Raw genomic sequence first — 25870 nt, forward strand, 5'->3', positions numbered from 1 at the left:
TATCTTGCAGACACATAACCCTCATGGGTTTATACTGGCTATGAAAGTCAATTAATACCCCGTTCAAGTCTTCAGAGGCAACATTATTTTTTCTTCTATGTTTTCCATTTCCAAGGGACACTCAACATATCAAATGTTTTGAACCTTGCAAGCCTGACATCAAACATCCAGAGTTCAGGAGAACACTTAAGTGTGAATTAAATAAGAGGATAAAAGTGTGATGAGAAAGCAAATAATTTCACCAAAGAATTGGCAGCAATTCAGTGGACAAAAAGAAAAAGATACAATATATCATGGAAATCTTTTGTATGGGTAAAGTAAACTGTTTAACTCCATGATAATGCTATCTTTAAACAGGGAGTACCAATTACATCAAACTATACTAATAAAAATATATCCCTGCTATTACCTCGTAAAATTAATGAGTGAACAATATATGAAACAAAGTGTAACAAAGGATAAAAAAAATTATCTTTAAAAATAAAGATTGTATACTTTATGAAGGATTTGTGATATGTGTTTTCTTTCACTCTATCATTTGTTTCTCAGAGCAATATTAAAGTTGTTGTTAGGATAAATATTAACTATGGAGGAACCCAAATACCAGTGAAAACAAGAATAAAAAGTGGATACCTTTCCTCCAGCTGTGTTTTAGATTCTTAGAGCTTGACACTGCCATGCTCATTCTGGGTTAATATTTATTTATTTACCTACTTAACCGATACTACCACACTTAGTGAATTACCCTTTCTCAAAGCTATTCCACTGATAGTCCATTAGAAATCTGCTCGCTTTTTTAGCCAAAGTAAAAAGTTAGCATATTGTCCTAGCAATGTACACAAACATTATTTTAGCTCATTTGAATTCTCATGAAACTTTGATTTGTCTTCCACAGTTTACACAAATATCACCTTTAACTCCTTATTGTATTTGATTTTGATAACATGAAACTTCTTCGCCAGGGAAGCCTGACTATATTTAAACTTTTTTTTTTTTACTTTGTAATCAGATAAATCAAAATTCATGTGTAGAATTTATCATAGTACAGGAACACTATAGAAGAATAAAACGGAGGCATCAAATACTAAGAAACATTTCTTCAAAGACATTAAACGTATAGCAAAATATGGTAAGTATTCTGTAATGGCTGAGTTAACTAAACATATCCTGCAATCATCAGCTAAATGGATAACAATGGAAAAGAACTCCAAAAATAGAGAACAAATAAGTATTATCAGGAAGGAAGAAGTATTGTATAAGAAGCATAGAGAAACCTCATGAGTCACATTCAAAACAATAATAAAACAAAAAATAACTCATGTGACTAAAGCCAAACATGCTATTAATGTTTATATAGGTTATGGTATAAAAATCCGATATCTGTCCCAAACAATAACAAAAAAAGTATCTTTGAAACATAATTCGATAAATTTGGGGTTATTGCCTTTTATTTTACTGATGGTTAAAAATATAGACTAAAGGAATCGGAATATAGGTGAATGCATTTTATATGATTAGTTACTTTTATTTTTGTGCTCAATTAGTTTTTAACCCCTGTATAATGATAGAGTGCCTTTAAAGGCAGCCCCAAAATACAGCAGATGGCTAGACTGCACCAGTTCATGAATGAATATCTAAGATACCATGACTCAGAGGCTCATGTCTGAGATCCATTACCTCTCTGATTTGTCCCTACTCTGAGCAATTAATACATGTCTTTCTGCTATAAAAGGCAACATATTCAAAGTGGTAGCTGAGTAGGGACATGTGGAATCAAGACTTGATTAATTTTCTTCCACACTCCTTCCCTCCTACCACTTTCTGAAAGAAGTGAATGCTCAGCAAAGTCATTCATCCTTTACACACAGTGGGGCCACAGGTAAAAATTGGAAGAAGTTGAATAACAAGAAAAACTTGGACCTGCCCTGTGATTTCTATTTTAAAAATGCTTGCTGGTCCTTGTAACCCTTCAGAAGATGACACACACTATAAGGCTTCAGATCAAATACTTCTTTCATTTATTTCAGGAGTGCAATAAAACTGAAATATACTAGGAAAAAACATTCCTTTTTTTTGATGGAAATGGAAAATAAGTGCACGTGCTTAAATTTTCAAGGAAACAGACTGGAGTTTTGGTAAACACTTTTTCATAATGCAAATGGAAAACAATCACTGTGCTGAGAGAGAAACAGAAATTCCCTGATCCAGTGAAAGCAATATATTTTCATGGTTTGCTTTAGGCATCTTATGTCCTAAACCTGCAGGGACATGAACAAGTTAAACTTAATCTACATGTATGTTTTTGCTTGAAGCTTGTAACAATAAAAACCCTTATCTAATACAGGTATGAGAAATATATCATATTCGTTGCTCTCTTTCACATAATTTTCTTTACTTTTGCCAACCATAAGCCCAAAAATAAAGTAAGAATACATTTCAGTGTGTGTAACACATTGAGGGAGAAAATAGAAATGCTGTAGTAAGCTATTAAAAAAACCCTCAGAACTCAACTTCAGAACAAAAAATTGAGGGAAGGCAAAAAATTATCTGTACCCTTACCTATCTCAGTATTACGTCAACTATGAGAAAACCCACACACCAGAAGTACTGCAGCATGGGATAAGAGTTATGTTGTAGCTCCATCTCTGAATTTCCTGGCATTATGGGTTTAAGAAAAATATCGCAGCTTTACTTGTCTGCCAATTTAATGTTCATGTAGCTTTTTTATCAAATTTAGAAAAGAGGAAAATAGAGGAGAGGGTGGGGGAAGAACTTATCTGTACAACACTACTTTTTTATGGATTTAGAGGTCTTAATTAACTCTTTCTGGTTTCATTTCTCATGGTTAACAGGCATTGTTTACCATAAGAGTTCTGGTTCCTTTTTAAAACAGTTTTACATTGTTCCCATACAACAGACCTCCTGACTTTTTTCTAAAATGGATATTTTTGCTTGTCTTCCCAGCAAAATTAAAAGGGATGGGTACATGCATGAGATAAAGAACAGTATTAAGGAAAGGAACAATTATTTTTTTATTTAATAAGCTGGATTTTCCAATTCTAACAAAATTTATGAACATTTTATTGTTGGTTTATAGTTTTAGATTTTAAAATTATTTTTGCTAAATATAATACTGGTTTAGAGTTTTAACTGGACATATTTTTAGAATACTGTTTCCTTCTAAAGCGAATTCTCTTTATGTATATGTATATCTTTGTATTTATTTATATACACCAACACTATACTTCTGAAGGGTATTCTAGACACTTTTCTAAATGCTAACATTTGCCTGTGTTTCAGCAGAGCATCATGGACTTCAACAGAACCACATAAAGGTGGGAGGCAGACAGAGTGATTAGAAAGATCAGAGCTTAACCCTCAGTGTCACTCACATCTCACTGTGGTAGTGCTGACAACAATGCATCAATGCATCTCATTCTTAAGAAACTCCGTGCACTATAGCCAGTATGGGACGCACATTCTCTCCCTAAGTCTGGCTGGTTTAGCAACAAAGTATAAGAACCCAAGACAGTTTAGTTTGAGTAAACTGAGTCTTGTCAGGGCCATGACCAATCAGCTCAGTGGAATTCAAGGCCGAAGCCATGTGCCGCAGACCTTCCTTGTGCCAGCACCCCTCTCCTTACAGATAGCTCCATTGGAATCAGAATTCTTCCTTCATGTTATGACTTAAGACCACGTCATTTGCTCCATAAGGACAATCCACCTCAGTTCCAGTTTCCATTCTTTAATTACTAGAAGTTGTTAGCAGAAGTTGCATTCATTAAACATCATTAGCAATGGATTATTTTGAAACATGGTTCTAGTGTATTTTTCTCATTTTGGCTCCTTGACATACATTCTCCATTTGAATGGCCACTTAAACATGACAGCTGGCCACTTAAATATGACAGTGGACAACCACTTAAACAGTCCAGAATATCATGAAGTCTGAAAGGCCAGTACATCTCACATATCCACTGTTAACCTTCTAAGAGTTAGACATTTAAATTTAAACTATTTGGCCTTTTTTATCTCCAGAATTAAAAAAAAAAAAAAAAAAAAAAAACAACCAAAAAAACAAAAACAACAACAAAAAAAAACCACAAAGCAAACCGCAATTACAGAATTATCCTAACGAGTAATCTTAGAATGACATATCTTGCCTTCTGGAGGCTGCAGCTTTACACCATGGACTGTAACAAGAGCCTAGGGCTACTAGTGCAGGTGTGGATGTGTCCCTTTTACAAACCCCTCTGAGGATAAATGAATCTGATCCCAGTGGCAAGGGGAGGAATATCACACACCAACAGTCAACAGTACAACAGCGCAAATTTATCATCTCATGCATCAGTCCCATGAGACGTTCTTGGGGTTTGTTTTCAGTTGGTTTGTTTGATGGGAAGTGTGGGAAAGGTGTTCCTTGAGAGACAATGAGAAAGTGAGAGAGAAAGTGCATAAAAGAAAAACAGGAAAGGGAGCTATGCAAAAGTACAAAGTGGCTAGGAGAGTGTGGCTCAGCACTTTAGAGCAAGGTGGGACAGGTCCTGAAGAAAGATCTCTAGAAGATCTCAAATGTCCACCCTGGCTTTTTCTGAAACTGCACTGTGATGCGATTGAACCCTTTACTGGTTCACACTTGCATTTTCCCAGATGTCCAGCAGAGAAGTATGAATGCTTGGGTCATCCCCACATAAAAGAAAAGTCTCTATTCTACCATTCTTAGTCTGCAGAAGCAGATGGGGAGACATGATTCTAGATGAGCTTGACTTAAACCCTCACACATTCCAGTGCCATCACAAGTCATTCTACAGCAACCTGTCTCCTGAGGAGACTGATTCATTAACAGGAAGTAAATATGTGCTTTCTATGTGTACAATCAAAAACTGCCAAAATGTGCTAGAACAGTGGTTCTCAGATAGTTTGGACCAGTGAACTGTAATTGCATTTCACATTTTTAAAGACCATTTCATATGGCACATCCCACAGAATCACAGAATGGCAGGTTGGAAGGACTTTGAGGATCATCTAGTCCAACCTTTCTAAGTAGATACACAGTTTAGATGAGACAGTCCAGCAAAATCTCATATATTTACTCATAACTGTAGTCCCACAGACCAGCTGTGGTCACTTTCTAGGGGTCCTTTCTCAGCATATGGCTTGCAGTTCAAAAGCCTCTGCTGGGGCCTGGGGGCTTGAATGTGAAAGGCTCTGAGAACCGGCTGGAACAGTGAAAAGCACCTGGTTGTTTTTGAGATCAAGCTGAATGAAACTCAAGAAAGGAAAAAAAAATATCGAAAATTGAATAGATATAAAAACATTTTCAGAGGATTAATTTTAAAATACCTTGTAGTAATCTAAGGTACTTTTTGTAACATAGGTGTCAGTTTCAGTAATTACTAAGTATGTGCAATTCTCACTGAATCCGGTCAGAAGTGAAGGTAACAAAACTGTCAATATTTGGACTGCTGTCACATAAAAACATTTTTATATATTTTATATAATTTAATCTACTTCTGTCCTAACCCAAACTGCCTTTACTGCTGCATAACATGTAGCCTGAAAATAACCTACAGTAGTTCTATTACTTGATGTGCCCATAACAATGATATATTTAAACTCTGGTGGTTCAATACAAGGCTGACATGTTATCCAATTGATAAAAGGGAACTTAGGCAGAGGAAAATTCTATTGATCTTTTCTACTAGTACATAATAGAAATATAGCTGATGTCAAAAGAACTCAGTTAATTTTCCTTGGTTTATGAGCTAAATAGAAACATTCTAAATTATTTATTTTCAGTTTGTTTCTATTCACCTTAGTGAGCATAGTTGTGTTATTACCTCAGAAAAGAGACAATGCTCCAGTCAAGACTTTTCTCTCTTGACTGCTCATAACCTAAATGTAAGCACTCTAAGCATATTTACTTATATATATATATATAAGTATAAACATTTTATGTAATACTTTTACTATAATTTATACTACCATGAAGAGTGATTTATTTTAAGGCTTTGATACTAGTTATTTTACATTCCCAGCTTTTCACAGATATCCAAATTCTGATCTTTATAATCTTCGATCTGTCATTTATGTTCTGGAAACAATTACTCCTGAAAAAGGCTAAGGCTGAGCCCAGAGTTTTAAAATATACATGTGACATAGGTCATCATTATTACTTTTCAGTGCAGTTTAGGTTGGTGGGGATATTTTTCTTATAATCTTACAGCCAAGATGATTTAGAGCTGTATCCGATCAAAAAAGACATCAATTTATTCAATTATGTTCCAGGCACTGTTTATCATTTAAATGATTAATTCTTGATTAAGGTAGTGGGAAGAAGGTGGTGCATTTTCTTCTGCTAGTCCTCCTTGGATGGAGGAAATGCAGAATGGGAGCTATTAGCTCTAATGACTCTTAAATGTTTCAAAACCATCTTGAACAATCGCCAAGGGGCAGAAATGCTAATGTTTGCTGAAAGAACTTAAGGCTTAACTGAATTATCTATTTTCTTATCCGAAGGACTTAGATATAGCATTGCTGAGAGACAATTTATTGTTCTCTTCAAGGCAATTGCCCAGCCCTGATGAGAGAGAGAGGTGGGGCTCCATCTACTCTTCCTAGAACTAACTTTTGTGAGTCAGGATCGTGACTCAGACTGGCCAGTGATGTTGTTAGCCTCAGAGATAGCTCGGTTACCCGCGATTCTTCTTATCTTGAGACGGGGAGGAAAAATAAACAAACCCCTTGTCACTTGATCACAGAGGAGTGGATCACAACACCACAATTTATGAAGCAGATATTCAGGCAGTGTGAATTGGAACAGGCCCATAAAAACAGTGAAATCAATGAAGTGTCAAACACAAACTAACATCAGCCGAGGAGAGGCTCTCAAACACCAGAACTGCATCTGACAAGTTCGGTGGAGAAGCCTAAAAAAGCAGCACACCTCATAGTATAGAATCATAGAATTAGCTGGGTTGGAAGGGACCTCTGAGATCATCAAATCCAACCCTTGATCCACTACCGCTGCAGTTACCAGACCATGGCACTGAGTGCCACATCCAGACTCTTTTTAAATATCTCCAGGGACGGAGAATCCACTACTTCCCTGGGCAGCCCATTCCAATGTCTGATCACCCTCTCAGTAAAGAAATTCTTTCTAATATCCAACCTAAACCTTCCCTGGCACAACTTGAGATCGTGCCCTCTTGTCTTGCTGAATCCATGGTCACATAAATCAAATGAACTAGCAGTTTCTATCTCAATGTGGAACTGCACATACCATGATCAGCCACCAAAAAAACAAAAAACCAAAAAAACCAAACCCAAACAAAAAACCCCAAACAAACAAACCCACGTTTATACCTTGGTAATTATAACAGAGACTTCCACATTTTGTTTCTTGTGGTGATATGTAAGCTGCCTGACCATATCCACACCAGTGACAGGCACGGAGAGATGATGGCAAATGGCTGCTTCAGGGAGATGGGAATCAGCAGCATTACTTTAACAAATCCTCCCAATGAAATGGACAGAAAAGTTTCCAAGATGGTCATACTTGAGACTTCGGCCATCCTTTAGGAATTCAGCAATGAAGCAGCAAGGGTCTGGCCATGGGAGAGAAGGGATCAGTTCCAAATCAGGGAAGTACTAAGTAGGAAAATCACTCCATTGTAGGTAGCTGGGTGCTTGCTGCAAGTATTTTTGATCTGGACTAGTATATTATTTGCAGAGTAATAACACACATTAATTCAACAGTCATTTCTCCCTCTCTTTAAGGCAGTCATGGTCATACTGTCTCTTCATATCCATTTCTTTTTTTTATGTGAAAAGTTCCAAAATATGTTGGTCGTTTTTGCTTTTATGTTTTTTTTTGGTGTTTTTTTTTCCCCTGCTCTGTCCAACAGTGTAAAGTGAGGCTGTCCTGTTCTGATCTCTTTTTTTTCCTGCTCCTGTCCCATGCTTCATCCAAGTCTTTTAATGGATTGTCCACTAATTCCAGGATTTTATGCTTTGTTGTTTTTTTTCCATTGTATGTAGAGATTGTGCCTTTATTCATGAAATCTCTACTCCTTCATTTGGTCAGGCTGCAATGCTGCTGTGCTGGGGTGGCACCTGAAAAGAGCATGTGAAGAAGAAACACTTAAAATACAAAGTTCAGTGTATTTTTTTCTGGTATATTTCAAATATAACATGTATGAAAAAAAAAGTGATTTGTGCAGTAACTGTTGCTTCTCTTGCTCCTTCATTTATTCCTTTTTTTAGTCTTTCACCCTCTTGATTTTGCAGTATTGCACTGAGGCAACACAAAATTGGAGGAAAAAAAAAATTAAACTAAAAATTTTTGTGTGGGAAATTACACAGAGAACAAAACTTCAGGTATTTGAAATTATCATACACATTCACAACGGGAAGCATATTATGTACAAATCCTGAGCTCCTGAACAGTAAAGAGAAAGAATTTTGAGCTGATAAAAATGCAAATGTTTACAGATAGGCCTCTTTCCTAAGAGGGGTGTGGATGATTTCAGGATGCATTGAGTGATATCGTTTTGTTTCACAGAGTCATTGTTAGGCTGCATGGGTGGCTGATAGAGCAATCAGATCATCTTATCATCATGACACCTACAAGAGGAGGAGAGGTCAGTTGTTTGCTTATCTATATGGCTGCCTGTTTTGGTTTTTTTAGGCAACAGACTGATCTGATATGGTACAGGATACTGTAATTATCAAGAGATGCAGCCTCCACATCCCCCAGGAACAGGGGTAGGGCCTCAGCCAGGAGCATTGGGAACCAGAATCTTCTCCAGGGTCATCTGTGGAGAGGGGTCAAATAGCAGTACTGAGCTAGAAAAAGCCAAGTAGGAGAAACCTGTTTCAAAATAAAATAAAGTTTAGATCTACGGACAGAATAGGAAAAGTCTGCTTTCTAGTTTGTCTTCTCAAGTCAAGTCCATCACACAATTTTGCCCAAAGGCCTCTACCTCATATATGGTGGTGAGGTGGTCACTCAGACCTTGGCCACCTCACTTATTTTTAACCAGATATTGTTTGGCCCCAGATACTCAGATTCATATTCTTCATGCTAAAAGTCTGACTAAATTTATGAGATTCAGACAACATACATTCTCTTTGACACATTTGCTGCTTCAGTTAAAAAGTATGATGATCATGTTGCTCATATTGGTCCCAGAATGAGCTGAGCTACCAACACTGATTTCTCAAGTTTGTCCTTTCCAAATTGTCTGAAAACCATGCTGAATTTTCCTGAAATGAAATGGTAGTATTTCCCCAAAAGTGAAATGAAATATCTCCGGAAGTATTCCTTTGAGCATCTTGGTTTTGCTTGCTTTGGTGACTTACATCCCATGAAATGTTTTCTGTTACGTCAATTAGATATCCTAGCCTTTAGAAATAGGACTGCCTATTTTTTCATGAAAATCACCAAGACTGTGATAGCTCAAGGATAAATTTGGAAAACACTTTGAAACTGTCAGGGAGAAGATTCTCAGGAAATTTCTTCTTACTTTCAGCCAACATGTTGAATGTTTTCTATGCTCCTCATACAACAGCATAAGGGGAGCATCAAATAATAACTATTTAGTGCCATGAAGAAAAGTGTCTACTTACAGAATTCAGTGGTAACACTGTCTCAAAAAATTAATGTTGATATGTAGTCCTCCCAGCTTTGCTTCCTTCCTGCAGAGAAAATAGGATATTATTTCCATTTCATAGACAAAGAACTGAAGCAAAACCAACCTACCTTCCCTGAAGACAAAAGGAGGCAGGTACAGACACGTACCCAAACTGCAATGTGTTAAGCACATCATCTCCTTCCTAGCTGTACCAAAGCTAATTTTGCCTGCCTGAGAGCTAGGAGATATGACAGAACTGTGCAGAGCACATCTGCCAGTCTTGTAAAACTGTATCCAGAAACACCATTTCCAAGTGCCAGGGGAAGCCTCACGGAGCTGCAGCGAACAGTGCAGAGGAGGGTGATGTCTGCAGTCAGAATGTAATAGAATTTGTTTTATACGTGCTCAGATAGTTTTATATTCTCCTTCTGGGACAAGATGCAAGATATCTCCTGAACAGAAAGGTCTGCAAGACTTTGCTTACCTCAGTATTTTGATTTTTTCATTGACCTCTAGATATGGACCGGTATGGTAGTATTTTTAGCAACAACTAAAAGGGGCAATAGACAATTATTGCTCACAGGCTCTTTTGATTGCATCTCTTGAACAAGGAGACAAATGTAACAGGCATTCAGGTAAGGGAAAAAAAAAAAAAAAAAAAAAGAAAAAGACAATGAAGCTCAGACAAGCCACGATAATAAGATCGTTAGGATGCTTTATTTATTCTCCAGTTCTTGTTGGGCTGTTTTGTGCTGACTTCATCCTGTTACTTTAACCCTCTAGGCTCTGCACCATCTCGGGTCTGCAACAGTAGTAGCACATGAGCTGTGCCTTTCCTTTTGCGGCACTGGCTCTGCCAGCACTGGGATCTGAACGGTCACAAAGGCGAAGTAGGGAATTTATGGCCGGCTCAGTGAACCCAACAGCCTGTGGCACGGCTGGCCAGTCACTCTAGAGAGATGCCCAGCAGAAGAGCAGGCAGGATGTCAAGACAGGGCTCGAAAAACAACACAAAGGGGTTGCAGAGTGACGTATGGTTTATGGATGGGGAATTTTCATGAGGGGGGTGGGAGGGGGATCTACTGCATTGGAGGAAGGCGGCTGACATCAGGGCCTGTTATTGCCAATTTCATTCCCAGCCCTGTTCTGTCTGACATCCAGAGCATCCCCGGACTACTGACTCGGGCTCAGACGTTCACAACCCCACTGAATTTCCTCCCTCCAGCCGAGGAGACTCGGGTTGGAGACAGAGAGGCGCGGAACACCTGCGGCCCTCACACCTCCCTTTCCCCTGCAGCAGCTGCCAAGAGCTCCCCGAGAGACGGGCGGGCGGGCAGGCGCGCCCGACGGGAGGTCGGACCCACGGCTCTCCTGTCCCCACCCCCGACAGCGAACGACGGGCTCGTTCCTGCCACTTCGGACCTCAGTGACCCGGCGCAAAGGGAGACCCGACACCTCCCGCCTCGCTGCGCCCAAATCACGCCGTAGCCGCAACAGAGCCCCGCTCAGCCTCCTCCGGGCTCCCGCGCCCGCCGGTGAGGAGCCGCCAGCGCGCCGGTGCGGCCCCCGCAGGCGCTGACTCGGCGCTCAGCACCGCCCGGCTGCTTTCGGCGGAGGAGGGGGTTAGGGGGCGTGAGGAGGCGGCGGCGGCGCCCCGGGCCCCAGCGGGCTCGGCAGGGCCCGGCAAGGCAGGACTCGGCGTCCCCGCGTCCCTTGGGGCAGGGGAAGACCGCACCCTGTGCGCTCCGCCGGTCCGTTAGGGCGGCCCCGCCTCCTCTCACGACGCCGCTACCGCCCCCGGAACGGCCCTGGCCCCGCGAGCGGCCCCCGCCCACCGGGGCAAGCGACACGCCCCGGGACCAGCTCCCGCCCGCCCCTCCCCTGCGGGACCGCGGCCTCTCCCGCCGCCGGGGGATCCCCGCCCCCAGCCCCGAGGCAGTTCCCAGTCCCGCCGTCAGCGGCGGCGGTGGCGACTACCCACGACCCACGGGCGGGCGGGGTGAGGGGGGAGGAGGACACACCGCCCCGCCCCGCCCCGCGGGATTCGCTCGTGGCAAAGTCACCGACCGCCGGAGCCCGCCGGGCTCCATCAAACCCCGCGGTCCCTCCCACAGACGTCATGGAAACAAGCGCGTCAGCCTCCCGCCCGCCAGTGGCGGCGGAGGGTGGGCGGGGAGAGGAGCGGGGCCCCGCCCCCGGCAGGAGCCGTGCCTATCGCGACCCCTCCTCCTCCGCCCCCAGTGGAGACGCCGCACGTCCTGACACTCCCCCCCCCCTTTTCCCCGGCTGAGCGAGGGGCCTCGTCACGTGACCGGCGCTCCGCAGGCGGTGAGGTTTGGGGGGGGCGGCGGGGAGCGGCGGCTGAGGCGGCGGGAGGTGTGGGGGGGCGCGCGTTAGGAGCCCGCAAGTGAGTGACCGCGGCGGGCGGGCGGGCGGCGGAGGAGGAGGAGGAGGAGGGAGGCGGGCGGAGCGCTGCGCTCGGCCCCGCCTTGCCCGGTGGCGCCCGGCTCCTGTAGCGGCAGCTCTGCGGCGCTAGGGCACGGCGGCCGCACCGGTGTTGCCCGGTTCGTGCAGGAGGAAGGAGGCGGGCGGGCCCCGGCGAGAATCGGTGGCGGCAGCGCCCGCAAGAAGGGCGAATCGCTGGTTCCTGGCGGTGAGGTGACGGGGGCGGGGCGGATTGTCCGCGCCCCCACACTCCCCCCCTCCTTCCTCCTCCTCCTCCTCTTCCCCCGAATCTCCCCGCGCCGGTGCCCCCTCCCTCCCGCCCTCCCTCTCCAATTCGGTCGCCGCTTCCCCCCCTCCACCCCCTCTCCCGTCCTCCCTCCCCCCGCGGCCGCAGGGCGGGGGCGGCGCGGCGGGGCCGGCCGGTCGTGGGCAGGGCGAGGAGCGCGGGGACCTTGTGTGCTCGGCGAGCGGGCGGTGGCAGGTTCACGGGCGCCTCGTCCCGGCCCCCGGCTGCGCGGTGGAGGGGTCGGTCCCGAGGTAAGCACGGCGGCGGCTCGGGGCGGATCTTCTCCCGGCCGGCCGGGGCGGGCAGCGGAGCGGCGGCAGGTGCAGCGTTGGTCTGCTCCCACCGGGAGATTGCGGGCCGTGGCCGGGCTCGCCCGGAGAGGCGGCGAGCGGCGCGGCTGGTGCAGTGGGGTGGTCACGGCGACGGGGCCGCCGGCGTGGCTGGCAGTCGGTCTCCCTGGCTTTCACTGGTTATCCCTGCAGGTAACCGGAGCGCGCACCTGGCCGCCGCCGCCGTGCAGCCGGGGCGCGGCGTGACCTTGAGGGCAGCGGATGCGGGGCTGAGCCTCCGCGGGAGCGCAGCCGCCGGGTACGGCACCGCCACACTGCCGCGGACCCCGCGGCCAGGCTGAGCCGGCGCACCGTGGCCCCGCAGCCCCCGGCGGGCGGGCGGGCGCGCACACGCCGCGGATTAAGGTGGTGCTCAGCCCCCGCCGCCCATCGGGTTAAGTAGCTGGGATTAGCCCGCTGCGGCTGCACGACACCGACATCCCGGGCGCCTCTCCGCCGCCCCGCGGGGGCCGGGAGTCTGGCACCCGCGCAGCCTCTCCCGCTGCCTCTCGCCCGCCCGCTGCGCCCCCGGGGCGGTGTTTTTGTCCGCGGCTGGGTCGCACACTGCACTCCATCGGAGCGGACGGGTTGGTTTGATTTATCGATGCTTAGCCGGGCGGATCATCGACCGGCGCGGGCGGCGAAGGGATGCTTCACCCCTTCAGCAGCCGGCAGCGCGGAGCCCCCGCGGGCGTCGTTCCGCCGGTGAGTGCGGACCTGCGGTGGGAAACGCTTTGACGGGGGCTGCAGCCGTGTCATCGTCGTCCCGGCGATGCGTGTAACCTTTGGATGTGGTACCACGTGAGTTCGGGAGCGGGCCGGAGCCTCCGCAGGGGGATGGCCGGCTGACCGCGGCCAGGCACGGGAGGAAGCGCTCACAGTGCAGCGGGGCGGCGGGAGGACGGCTGTCGCCTCACCGCCTGCCCCCCGGGCTTCCCGCCCAGCTTTTTCGAGCTCCAGTCGGGAAAGGCTGAGGTCGGAAGGATTAAGGATTTCATGAGGGAAGTCTCGTTGACAGATGGAGTTAGGGTGGTCGCATTTTTCTTAGTAGTGTTTCTTTTTAGTGCGGCTCCTGCCGTGCGGACGGTGGCTACCCGGTGGGGGGGTGGTGGGGGTAGGGGTATTCGTCTGATTCCGGAGAAGCTTTTGGAGATCGGGAGCTCTGGGTGAGTCTGTCCCAGGTTTTTCAGCCTGAGGGGCAACCTATTTGCACAGCTGTAATAGGGCTCTATGGAATGCCGTGCATGTTCCACGCTCGACATAAATATTTGTTAATATTTAGATGGGTTTGTTTTCTGTTACATTTCTTTAAATGTATGAGAAAGGGAGGGAGAGGAGAAGGATGCACAGTAACAGTTTTGGGTTCTTTTTGTCATTTGTGATCCCCATTACATGGATCCTTACAGATCGGTTACATACAGCATTCTTATATTTGTAACATCGGGTGCTGAGGTTTTCTTTTCAAGGTCTGTAGAAGGAACTAGTGGGTAATACCTTATTCCTTCCCTTAACCGGCATTCCGAGCATGTGTGTTGGCACCGGTATCTGGCTTAACAGTGTTGAGGGGTGCCTAGATAGCCAAATATTCAGATCATGGTCCTTCTTGGAAGTGAAGTCCCAAGTGAAATCTATTTGTGAAACACAACTTTGACCATTAGCGATTGGCAATCTTGACTTGCTTGGGGGGAGAACTAGTAGAGCATGTCTTTGGAATACCACCATCTGAATCCGATTCGATAAAGTGCTTTTAGGTGCTTGGAAAGATCGTGGGCAAGTAACTTGCCAACTGCTTGGTTCATCATTACAGTATATTGAGAAGGTGGTAACTGTAGCTATAGCCAGTGCCTTTTTTTTTTTTTTTTTTTTTTTCCTGCTTGTTGGAGCATTTCAGGAATTTGTTCCAAACCCCACAATTGTGAATTCCAATGGAAGTAAACTCGTGTATCTTTAGACTTTTGGCTCCTTTGGCAGGAATAGCTTCCAATGTACTAGGACTTTAATACTTATGGCATAATGAATGGAAACTCTCTCGGTGTCAGTGGAAAAAGTGGTCACTGAATTCAGTAAGGAAAAAAACCTCTAACACTTCAATGTGAAGTTTTTGGTCTGGAACAGTATTGTGTGGTGTATTGCTGCTCTTTTGGTTCAAGATGCTAACCCACCCAGGCTGGGTTACCTGAAAAGAACAGGAATCCTGCCTTTGTTGTGTATAGACACTTAAAAGTTTTGCCAGTCAATATTGCTACCTCGGTGCTGAATTGCAACATTACTACTTAAGTTCACTCAAAGAAAAATGCTACTTTATGGTGTACATAACGAGGATGATACAAGTCAAAACTAATTTAAAAGGGAACTGTTGGCTGTACTCTGCATGCAGAAATGCAGTGACTCACTATTGCATGTTAAGCAGGCTTGTTTGGAAACTTAAAGTAGAAAACTAATGTCACATTAGTATTGTTCTTACAAATGTGTCTTCCATACAGATAATGATACAAGCAAAGGATACCTGTGCTTGTCAGATACAATCAGCTAATAATCTGTGAGTGAACCTACCAATTAAAATGCTGTGCATCTTGTTTAGAAGGTGAATCTTTAATGGACCACAATATAGAGAACTTCTGTCAGCTGTTAAAATTGAGAACCTTTAAAGCATGTTGTGGAACCGTATCAGGAAGTGGAAAGGCTTGTAAATGTCCTGCAGCCCACAGTCACGGAGGTCTGGTAATTTTTTTTTTTTTTCTGTTCGAGTTATTTGGAAGAGCATGATAAACTGAAGACAGTCATAAGATGATGATATTAAAAAGGAAGATATGTCAATTGGATCTGCTGAAGTCATCTCAAAAATTAATGTTTTGGAAGAATTCATCAGTGTTTAATGTTTTAGAGATGGGACTTCAATATTACTGACAAGTTCAAAATCGACTTGGCAAAACAAGCAATTACATGCCATGCCATAGCAAGCAAGTTTTCCCTGTACTTGAGGGTGGACAAGATAACCTAAAGTATCTTCTAACTCAAATTTCTTCCGTTAAGGTAGACTTAATATTAATGGCACTGAGCATTCTTTACCGCTGAAATGTGACCTCAGTGATGTCTTTCGGTGTTTGAACTGTTATTTTAATATTATGTTCTCTTCTGATTTTAAAGGGAAAATAACACTAGTGCACTATAGATGTGCCAGAGCTGAAGTCAGGTTTCAGCTAGCAAAATTTAATTCAGAATAATGAACATCTATGATTAGCCCAGGGTATTTCAATGTAAATATCATTTGAGAAATAAAGAAGACTACTTGAATTTATGATGGATTTTGTTATATAAATACACACTCACTGTCCTCCAAAAGGATCAATAAGATTGCAATAATATTCTTAAATTTGTATTCCCTAGTATTCTCAACTTGTCTTAAAATGAGTAATAATAATAAAACTTGTTAAAAGCTGCTGTTCAGGAGATAATGATCTTTCTTCTCTAGAGAGTATTTTAATTAAAAATTAGATAATATCTAGGGGTTGCATATTGTGTCTAAAAAGCTAAGATTAGCTCTGCCTACAGGCTTGTTGTAAAGTGTGCAACAGTCTCATGTAAGGTGATTTTTTAAAATTTTATTTCAAACCTGTTGAATTTTCTTACAATGACATAATTTTAATTTCTCTTTACAAAGTTAGCTGATTGAAGAACAAGGAGGACAGCAGACATGAGGTGATGCTGTTGCCTGGCTAGAAAAGTGAACCTGTGATCATTTTTGTAGAGCCATGGGTATTTCTCACATGCATTAAAGCCTACTAATAAATCAAAATAGTTTCTCTTTTAGATTTGGATTTCTTTGCTTTTAAGAAACTGCCGCTAAAGGTAGACTTTATCATGGATAAAAAAAGCATTTTTTGTAATCTACATCTAAAACCTAAAAATGTGTTCAGCATCTCTCAAATGGAGTAGTTGTGTACCAAAGGTGAAACCATGATAATAAACAGAATAGCAGGAGGATTTCTGGGAGGCAACATCTAAAACAGAATCAACAGGCAAAATATTAGACAAACTCATCTTGAAACTCACACCTTTTCATACCGAATGCAATTTCAGCACAAGTACATGGTGTGGTCCAGTGTGTCTTTAATTTCTAAATTATCAGGCTTTCACATACATTTTATAAAAAATGAATTTCTAGTTTTCATGAGAGGTTTCACTTAATATGAACAGTAAATTTGAGGGATCTGCCTGTTCAGGCTATTCAGTAAACGTTATGAAAGTGATTTCTGCTGCCACTTGTAAATCTTATTCTAACTGACAGGTGACAGCAGGTGGTGTTATTAGTTTGGTGAATTACAAAGTAGGCACAAGGCTTTCTCGGTATTTCAAAAAGTATGGTGGGAAAAGAAAGGTAAAGAAAATGTAGGAGGAAAAAAAAGACAACAACAAAAAAACCCTCAAACAAACCTCTGAAGATAAATCCAAATACTTTTTGTCCAGTTAGAGATAATACGTAAAATGCTATTACAAGACAGAAAAGTAGTATCTGCCTTGCCTTTGTAGAATAAGGGACTGAAGAAGAGGATATATCCTCCCCACACTTCTGTTTACAACTGTACCATGAAGTGAAGGAGTGAATGGATGCATTCTGAGGATGACGATAAGCACTGGTCTTGACCACTAATTCTGACTGATTTTGCCACTGAAAACACAGTTGATCTTAGCAGTAGCCAGTAGTTGGCTTATGGCTGGCTATTTTCTGATCCTGCTTTGGAGGAGAGAGCTTGATAAGTTTCTTCATGGCCTTCTACTTATGGTGAGCTTCAGTGGTCTGCATGTCTCATTTTTTTAAAATACTGCTTATGAGTTGGATGCTTCCTTAATTCCCAGTGAGCACAGGAAACACCATGTTCTTGAAACACTCTTCTGCAGAGCCTATCACTTGTAATCTGCTACCCTTACTTGTGCCCTTATATTCACAGAAAGATAAGGTGGCAGCAGGGAACACAACACTATTGGGTTCTGACCACTTGGTGTACAGTGTCTGGTCTATGAAGAGGAGGTCTGGGATGTACTGTGCTCTGCATTGATGGTAGCAACAAACCCCATCTCAAGGCAGTGAAGGTGATTCAGCCTATCTTGCTTTAAGCAACTATCTAACTTCCTGGGACTCAGCTTAAGGCTCGAGAGTGGTTTACTCTTTTTCTGCTTGTCTTATGTCTTCATTGAAACTCAGACTTTGGTATTAATATTTTTTAATTCAATATTATCTTAATCACCTGATGGCTCTGCATGTGAGAAGGAGAAAGAGAAATTAGCTGGTTTTGATGGAGTTTTTCCACTGTAGAAAGAAATAGCCTTGCTCTTCGTTAAAATAAGGAGCTTAGCCACTAACAGGAAACAACTTTTGTAGCTACTGCAAACATTTTTTTTAGGTATACTTGTAGAGGATGGCCACTGTGACTCTGCAAAAGCTTGGGAAACATTTGTGTTTGTATGATTGGTGTTTCAAGAGATGATGGTCTTTAAAGTCCTGATCAAATGACATACTGGCCACTTGTGTTAATGAAAGATACTTAACTTGAACTTTTAAAATATTCTATGGTTATGGCACACATTTATCATGGCCTTCTGAAGCTGCTCTGTTGATTAGATTAATCCAAGAGACTGAGGACAGTGAGGCAGCTTCATTTGTTCTTGCCTGTTTGGCTTGCCATCATAGGTGGGAAGTTTCGTGGGGTGACTGAGGTGGTCTGGTAGCTATTCTCATTTCTCCCCTGGCCTGGCCTGCTCAGTTAACCCCCTCCTTTCTTTGCTACTTTTAATTGCTTTGTTGCACAAGTAGATGATTTGTGTCACGCAATCCTTGTGCACAGAGTGGGCTCTCCAAGGTAAGAGGCTCACAGGAGGGAAGGCAAGGATCACAGGAGGGAAGCTGGTTTTGTCTCTAGGGTGTGAGCAGAGCAAGTCTTTGGATCAGGATCAGTGGTGTGGGAATTTTTCTCCTTGGGTGACTGTCACGTGAAACCATTCCCATTCCCTAGAGAGTATTAACCTTTTCATGTGCAAGAACTTGAAATTAGTTGCTCTGGAAGTAAATCTGACAGTAGTTTGTGTGTCAGCCTTCAACTAATGACTTTTCTGGAAAGATTATTTGGTTCTATCCATAAGGATCTTTGCACTAAGCATGATATTAAGGAATATTACAACACATTAGCTATATGCCTGAGTTGTTTCTGATACTGAAGAGGAAGAAATGAAAAAGTGCTTGTTGTATTGTGCATTCAGATTTGTTTTCTAAGGTTTTTACTTAGATGAGGAGATAGCAACAAGAGATGGGTAGAAAAGATGACAGGTATGATTAGCCCTTGAATTATCTGAGAAAGCATGGTATTTTTTAAGCTCTTCTGGCTATTTAGATACAGTACAGACTAAAGCAGCATCTTAATATGCATATAGAGCAGCAATTTTTTGTTTCTATCTCTGTGCTACTGCTATCACTGTTGATATTACACTTTAAATTGCTTTACAGTGCTTGAGTGTCAATTTTTCTCCCCCCAGGGGTGGAGCTGGTGCAAAACTTTAGGAAGTCTATGGAATACAGTGCAAATCAATACTTAAATTAGAGCAATGTCTAGCAGCCTCACTTTGTGAGGTTGTGTGAAACATGAAATGTTTTAAACTGGCTCGCAAGATTTGTGCCAGACAACTTTCAGGTACATGTAGTTGAGAAGCTGGAAACTGACAGCTGGGAAGGGTAGGGAAGGTGCTCTGTAACTGCTTTACTTCTGCTTTATTAACTAACAACTTGAATCACTGCAGCTTTGGTTCACCTATTCGAGCAGTGAAATCAATGCAGTTAACAGTGACAGTGATTTCCAAATTCTGCAATGAGCTTGCTTTGTATGGTGACATATCTTAACATCCTCTCAAAGTCTGATTTTAGAAGTGTGTTTTGGGAATAGGTGAATCTAGCTGCGGTTAGCTGCAGATGTACAGGTTTTGTTCTATACTGGAGATGTGTTTTTACAGTGACTTGAAAGGGATTTGGTAACAAAGTAAGTATTAAATTATCTAGGTATGAGAAAAGCATGGTATCTTGATTTTCAGAGATGGGTTTTTGTTTTGGTTTTGGTTTTTGGGTTTTTTTGTGTGTGTTAGTTTCTGTTACTGGAGACCCTCATAATGGAGCTGTCCTTCAGATGGAAACAGCTGCTCCTGGTGAATGCCTGGTTACAGGAACCTGTAAAAAAAAAAAATTCAGTAGAAGGGTGCAATTCCAAAAATTCAATACCAGCATATAAAGCAGTGGTATACAGTAATGCTATCATCTGCTTGTAAGTGAGCAATTAACTCGTGGCTGTATTTTTCCTTGTTGATCCTGGCATTGCTGGGCACTGGACAGCAGTATCTCAAACAGCCTTATCAAAACAGCTCAGAAAAGGTCTTGCTGATGCAGTCAGACATCCTAAAGCTCTGGTGTGAACTTGTAACTACCTCAAAGCACAGGAAATCAGTTTACTAGATGGAAAAATACAAAGGCTGGATACTTTCTATTTTGTGGGAGGATATTTTAGTAACATTTTATTAAGTGGACTGCTCACACCAAGACTGAAATCTGAATTTGCATAGACTAAAAGCTTTATGTTCTTGCTCTTAATGTCAAATCTGAAGCTAAAGAAATGCATGTGGAGGATGAAGCCATACCTGTAACAACAGATGAAACACTTTGAACTGGGGAGAGTAAATACACATTACTTAGAGGCAGTGATCATATAACAGGCCAGTTTCAAGCTCTTGATGGGAGTTGCTAGAGGCCCCTCCTGAGCATTAGTTAGGCAGTGAAGTAAAAGCACTACTGAAGGGCTTTACTTTGCTGCAAGAGCTGGGAATAGCTTGAAATGGCAATGTGTGCCTGGTGCTGGACTGTGGTGGTAAGGGCTGCCAGGTATTTCAGATGGCTGCTGCAAGAATTTAGTTGATACCTGGAACGCTGGTCAAAACAAATACTTCACTGGTTGAAGAAATCAATTTTACTAGATGATGTTTTGCACCTCTCCTGACAGAGAGAGGCAGGCAGAGGGGTCGCTGAGCTGCTTAGGGGCCACCCCATGGTGTGTGGTGAGAGACTGAGTGAAGTGATTTTGGTTGGGCTGGAAAGAAGGCTAAGGAAGGGCTTTGGTGTTGGTCTTCTGTAGGGCCTTGCAAAGAAGGTGTAGCCAGACTCTTTTTCTCAGGATGAGTGTAGGGTCAGAAGAAGAGCTCCCTTCCATCGTGGGCTTGAGCTGGTGAGGCTTGTGCTGTGCTGGAAGGGCAAAGCCCTGGTAACCCTTGTGACCTTCAGGAGGAATGCTGGTGTTGCCCCTGTCTTCCTTGTCACCAGTTCTTATCCAGAGCTGTCCCCTGACCTTAAGGCCAGGTGAGCGTCAGTGCTGGCGCAGGGCTGGGCCTTCTGGAAGCAGCGTGGGCTCAGATGTTCCTAAACTAACTGTGAAACTACATCCTTCCTCTTGCATACGCCTGCTCTGACATGGCAATGCAGCTGCTTGATGCGAGAGTGCAGCTTAATTTCAGCAGTGCAATTCCAGCCACTTACTGGCATCTTTAAAACTGGAATGAGTCACTCTGGGACTCTTCTGTTGTTGAAGCATATCTAAGATGAGACTCATGTGACTGCTTTAGCTGGTGTTCTGGGTTGATACATTTAATATTTTGGCAGAGAAGTTATAATCAGTTTTCTATTTACATCCTTTTAGCTTGGACACCTTGGATACAGGTGGTACCATTTGGTCAGGTGAATCTCATATGTGATGGGAGAGATGTGAACTTTTAAATCATCAAATGCAAACAGACTTCAGAACTCCAGGTTGGGCCTCCAGGTGGTGAGAGGGGAGCAAAACAGGGAAGAGCACAACTTCAACACTGGCTTCTGAAAAAGTCTGGCATCTGCTGCTTGCTGTCTGATTGAAGTACTGAATGAATCTCAGAGAGTGATTAATGCTGGAATCAGTAATTGTTCAGCTGTGTACTAACCATAAAGTTTCAGAAAATTTAGGTTAAAAACTGCAGAGCCAACAAACCTCTGTAGATCCTTAAAGGAAGCTGTAGTAATTTTAAAGTGTAAAATTCTGAGGGATTTGTTGTACAAACTTAATCAAGAAAAGTTCTACAAACATACTCATGTTTCAAGGGGCTTTTCAGTTCTTCCCCCTACCCTACCTGTTCTGTATGGGTATATTACGTGTTTTAACTTGCTGATTGAAAGCCTAATTTCAGTCTCTTATATAAAGGGTATTTTAAATGTAAATATGCACTATTAGTAAGTTTCCTTTCTTCTAGGACTAATACAGAAGCTTTAGGTGAAGTACATTTAGGTGAAATCAGCTGTCAGTGAGCTAGCTGAATTATAATTAAGGGTACTAAACTGTTCAAGAACTCAATGAGGCTCCAGTTGCAGGATGAATTAGAATTGTGGTATCATACTCAACAAAAAAATTAGGTGAACTTTTGATGTTCACATTGCTTGTAGCACCTGTTAACCACTTCGTGGACATAAATTGAAAAAAACCTGACTTTTGAAAAATGTTTTTAAGGTTTCACACTTGTTTGACTCAGGCTCATTGTAGCTCTATACCCTGTTTTGAGTTGGCACTGGGACTGGATTATCTTTGTGTTGCGTCTGGTTAGACAGTCAAGGTAGCCAGTCTGCCTGAAAAAACAGCATTTTTCCTGTCTGGACAAATTTCTATATCTGCAGAAACTTCACTGTTGTCATAAGAGCATTTACTTTGGGAAGGGCAGGATGATCAGGGTGGCAGAGATGTGGCCTGATATTGATCATCACCGAATTTGTGATAGAAGGAGAAGAGCTTTCCCTGGTGTGGTTGCCATAGGTAAGGTATATGGAGCAGCTGGCTGGAGTGCTTGGAAAAACGGGGCACAGCACACAAATGGGGAGTGCTGCTGGAGCCCTGATGTTCAACAGTGAAACTGAGGTAGTCTCCTTCCATGCTAGGAGAGAAACTATAGTCAGCTGTCTAATATTCAGCCATAAGATCTGTCAAATGGGAACAAATCTGGCTAACTTTGAATTACTCAATGAGTGAATCTACTGCATGAAAATGAAGCTGAGAAGCGAATTCCTCTAGGAAGCAGGGAGCAGAATTAGCCATTTACCTTGCCAAAGGATGGTGCTTCTTTTTCCAGAACTTGAAAAAAGTTGCATTCTTCTTGGGCAGGTAGTAACCAAAATCTAGTAATTTGAGGTGTTGAAGCTTTTTAAAGTTTGTGTGCAGCTTGATGGAAATGTATCTTTTCTTTGGAAGGGGAAGTGTGTTTTGCTGCTCTTCTAGAAGTTTTGAGACAAAGGCACTCATCATGTTTGAGTGAGCTTTTCATATACAAACTTCTGAATAGTGAAACTTAGAAATAGCCACCCAATAATAATAATTTGATAAATGCTTAAGATTAGCAAGAATTTTGTATTAGCTTAGCCTCCTATCTACAAGCTGGAAAATACTGACTTTATTAAAAACAAAAAATCTTATCAAAATTGTGTTGTATGAACAACGAAGGAGGTCCTGTGGAGTTTTGATCAGGAAGGTATGTTGTTTTGTGTTTCCTAGAGCTCAGTCTTCACCTTCATGGGATGGCAAGAAGCTGCCAATCTGTCTGCTTAAAGCCTGTTCCTCTTTCAGACTGTGTCCAGGGTTGCCACTGTGTCAAAGCCTTGCAGTCGTAATTGCCAACTCCAAAGCAGACTAATCAATAGAAATGCTAAATAAAGCAGCAGAGCTCTTGCTTCAGAGGATGTGGTAAATCCAGATTTGCCAGTAGGTGCATGCCTCTGTGAACACCAGCAGGAAGGTTACCTGGTTGCTACCTTCCAGTCCAACACCACACTATATTTATCTCCTTGGCTCCTTTGCTAGAGCATCGTCTTGAACTCTTAGCTTCTTAACTTTCTGAAATTCAGATGCAGCTTCTTTTCAAGCAACTAATAACTTAAAGGGCTCAGCTTTTCTAAAACTGAGAAACAGCAGAATCTATAGAATTAAAAATTGTTGACTACCTTAAACTGTAGATAGTAACTTGGGGGCTGGGTAGGGGAGCTTATTCCCCCCCACCCTTTTTTTTTTTTTTTTTTTTTTCCCCTGACATGTGAAGCATCAGGTTTATGATACTTTTTAGTACTGCTAGCATTGGTTCTGACATTTTTGTCAGACTTTGAGATGTGACTGCTGGTTGGGGATCAGAAACAAAACACCAACTCTACTGGGCATTGACATACATGTTTGTGAAAGCCTGAGAAAGTTCCTGGCATGCTTTAAACTAACCGCATTAGGTTTGCAGGCACAGCTCTTAGAGTGCTTTCTTACAGGGCAAGTATCTTTTTCAGAGCTGATAAGTAAAATGATGTCTGTACTCCCTCTGCTGGCTCTGCAAAAATAGCTTTCATGAGCTTAAATGATCGAGTAACACCTCTGACAAATAAGCTTGTGTGAAATTCTGAGTTAAGAACAGTTTAATGATTGGAAGAGGGATTTTCCTGAAAAATGGGTCAACAAATAGTCACTGAAAGATAATCAGGTGTCTCAGATGCTATCTCCTGCTATAGTGGTAGACACTGGTGTTGTATATACCTTTGTAATTGTAGTATGGTCTGTTTTTGTGTATCAATGATTGGACAGGACTATCCAAATTAAGATAGCCAATGCTTGCACATCTAGTAATGCATCTAAGCCCTATTTTTATAAGAAATATATGCTATATGTACATAGATGTATGAAATCTGGAAGCCTCCCACAGGGGAAGAAAACTTCCATAATTTACAGTGATCTTTAGCTTTGTTTCCTGTGTGAGGAGATACTGGACAGAAAAATTCTCAGCCAGATGGAGTAACCTGCTGCCTTGAACAAGGTCTTGGTATATATAGCTGTCCCATCTATAATCAACACAGTTGTTTTTGAAGGTCAACAGACAACTTTACATGCTAATGCAGTTAATTCTGATTTATTGTTTTCTGATACTATTACTCTATTATCCTACTATTATACTTATTTTAGCTTTCTAGTATTTAGGGATAGTTTAACAGTTTCAGAGGACAGAGAGAATAAGCTCACCTGCTATACTGGTCAGTAACTGGTCTGAAGCTGGGTAAGTAGAATAACAAACCAAAAACTGCCTTTTAAAGCATTTGCTAGTTTAGAGTATCTCTAGACAAGAATTCCTGAGCTTTGTGAGGTGGAAAACCTGACTTCTGTAGGTAAAGTCTGAGGATGTTTTCTGGCTTCTCATACCCTCAAGGTGCATTTCCTGGAAAGCAGAGTCTTACGTCCAGACATTTGCTTGTATAATTCATGAGTGTGAAATATTTCAGAACAGGAAGATTACTGTGTAAAGTTGTTATAAAAATTTGGTGCAGCCAATTTGCTCTTTGGTTCCTCCTGTTAAGTTTCTCTTTGGGTGGACCTGTGGCTGACTGCAGATGTCTGCAGGCAGTGATGTATTGAGAAGGTTCTTGGCTATATAAACACAGGCAGTAACCCAGGTATTCACACAAAGTTTAGAACAAGTCTTTCTCTCACAGTGAGCGTGTTCCGCCTGCCAACTACCCTGCTCTTCCAGTGTTTCCCATTGGTCATGCTATGGTGGACAGTGCTAAGGTCTTGAAGTTTAGCCCTACGACTTGAATATCTCCACTTATGGTCGGTGTTTACAGTTTTACAGCCATGATCAGTAATGTCCAGAGTTGTATTTTAATGATCATGGTAGCTGACAAGGAAACCAGAACTTGCAGACCTGCATAATATAGGCCATAAAGCTTAGTTTTAACAATGCTTGCCTTGAACCCTCATCTTGTCAAGCAAGGACAGCTAAGGATTGCCATAGGGAAATGCTTTCATTTTCTAAGGAAGCCTGAGGTATTTTAGAAAGCTCCAAGGTAGAGTCAGAGATTCCTAATCTTTAAATAGCTTAAAATAAAAGTAGCTTAAAATAGATTGGTTTAAGCTTTTCTAAGTAATTTTGCTGTGAGGCAGTTGTTTAAATACTTAAAAATATTTGATCACTGAAAATTACTGTTGACAGCTAATGACTTATTTTAATACTAATTGCTCAACAATGTAACGTTTTGGTAAGTACCCACTTCTTGAGTTTTAAGTAAGGGAGCTGTCTTGAAAGCTGTGTAGTCTTAATTATGTGCTTAA

General features: G+C 42.7%; 1 protein-coding gene across 1 annotated transcript in view; it reads left to right on the top strand.

Moving 5' to 3' along the window:
- The first annotated feature begins 12110 nt into the window (after positions 1-12110).
- ATP2B1 (ATPase plasma membrane Ca2+ transporting 1) overlaps positions 12111-25870 on the top strand; it is a 61657-nt gene continuing 47897 nt past the window's right edge. The window contains 1 exon segment of the mRNA XM_030468931.1: positions 12111-12288. The gene's annotated coding sequence lies outside the window, so the exon portion shown is untranslated.

The sequence above is a fragment of the Calypte anna genome, chromosome 1, assembly GCF_003957555.1.
Source record: "Calypte anna isolate BGI_N300 chromosome 1, bCalAnn1_v1.p, whole genome shotgun sequence".
Classification (NCBI taxonomy): Eukaryota; Metazoa; Chordata; class Aves; order Apodiformes; family Trochilidae; genus Calypte; species Calypte anna.